General features: G+C 62.5%; 1 non-coding gene across 1 annotated transcript; it reads left to right on the top strand.

Annotated features, from left to right (window-relative positions):
- The first annotated feature begins 1,322 nt into the window (after positions 1 to 1,322).
- On the top strand, positions 1,323 to 1,441 carry LOC131864671 (5S ribosomal RNA). The gene has a single exon (XR_009363435.1). It is a non-coding gene; the product is annotated as a 5S ribosomal RNA (ribosomal RNA).
- Positions 1,442 to 1,660: the final 219 nt, after the last annotated feature.

Here is a 1,660-nt window from a genome sequence, read left to right as displayed (position 1 = left end):
GGTTCCAAGCCCGGTCACAGGCTGGGTGCTAGGATGGGTGGGTGCCAAGGTGGGCACCAGGGTGGGTGCACCCACCCTGGCCAAGGTGGGTCACGGGGTGGGTCCTAGGGTGGGTAACGGGGTGGGTACTAAGGTGCGTGCCAAGGTGGGTCATAGGGTGGGTGCCAAGGTGGGCACCAGGGTGGGTGTGCACCAACCCTAGCCAGGGTAGGTCACGGGGTGGTTGTCGGGGTGGGCGTCAAGGAGCCAAGGTGGGTGGCAAGTAGCCAAGTTGCGTGCCAAGGTGGGTGTCGGGGTGGGTGCCAAGGATCCAAGGTGGGTGCCAAGGAACCAAGGTGGGTGTCTGGGTGGGTGCCGAGGTGGGAGCCAGGGTGGGTCCCAAGGTGAGTGCAAAGGTGGGTGCCAGGGTCAAGGTGAGTGCCAATGTGGGTTCCAAGGTGCCAGGGTCAGGGTGAGTGCCAATGTGGGTTCAAAGGTGCTAAGTTGGGTGCGAGGTTGGGTGCGAGGGTGGGTGGGTGCCAAGGTGTGCTAGGTGGAAGCCCGGGTGGGTCGGCATCCCATGGGTGTCGAGTTGGGTGCCTGATGGGTGCTTCTTGTCAAGTTTTAGTCGTCGGGACTCATTTCGAGCCTTAGAGGTCGTTTCTTGTCCGGTTGCCCTGTCTTCGACCTGGGAACCCAATTTTGGTCCTCGGGTCCCATTTTTTTTTGTCTCGCATCCCACTTTTGGCCTGTGGCCTTTTCGGGGTCGATTCTCGTTTTGGGCATCAGAGCATGTTTCTTCTCCTAAAACCCAATATTTGTTTATTAAGTCTCGGAACACATTTTTGTTCTCGTGGACCCATCATGGGTCTTGGAACGCATTTGTGGTCCTTGGGTCCCATTTTGCATCCCGAAACTTGTGTTTTGGTGCTTGATCCCTATTTTGGGTGCCCACCTTGCACCAAGTGCGCACCCGGGGCAAACCGAGCGCCTTGGTGCACCAGGGCAAGATCGAGCGTGCACCCGAGGCGCCCCGAACATGCACCAAGGTGCACTCGGCCCACATGTGAGCGCAGGTCGTTGCGCCCGAGGTGGTGTGTGGGCACCGCGTTGCAGACGGGACACTGCACGCACACGACGCCCCCTCCAGGTGCACGCACGTAGGCCGGGCCGGGTGCACACCCGACGCCCTAGCAAGGTGCGCGCACCCGGGCAGGGCTCACACTTGGCGAACGGGGCGCACTTCGCGAGGGAGGGTGTGCACCTCGACGGGGGTGGGTGGCCGGGGTGGATTCGCACGTGGGTCGCGGTTTGCTAAGTACACACTGCGACAAGCTCATAACGGGTGCGATCATACCAGCGTTAGTGCACCGGATCCCATCAGAACTCCGCAGTTAAGCGCGCTTGGGCCGGAGTAGTACTGGGATGGGTGACCTCCCGGGAAGTCCCGGTGTTGCACCCTTTTTTAGTTTTTCGCCGGGCGTCGCAATGCTATTTGAATAAACCTTTTGCCCGTTTGCGTTCTCGTCGGGGCCGGGCCGGGCCGGGGTGCGCTGCCCGCACTACCGCGCGCGCGGGGGCGACACCGAGCGCGCACCCGAGGCGCCCCGAGCACACAGGCCACGGTGCAACCCGGGCGTTGTGCGCGCACCCCGGTGCGCCCGAGGTGCTGCGCGCGCAC

This window comes from Cryptomeria japonica, unplaced genomic scaffold (assembly GCF_030272615.1).
Source record: "Cryptomeria japonica unplaced genomic scaffold, Sugi_1.0 HiC_scaffold_90, whole genome shotgun sequence".
In the NCBI taxonomy this organism is placed as follows: domain Eukaryota; kingdom Viridiplantae; phylum Streptophyta; class Pinopsida; order Cupressales; family Cupressaceae; genus Cryptomeria; species Cryptomeria japonica.
Note: the sequence above shows the minus strand (reverse complement) of the source record. Positions and strands in the feature narration are given on the sequence as shown.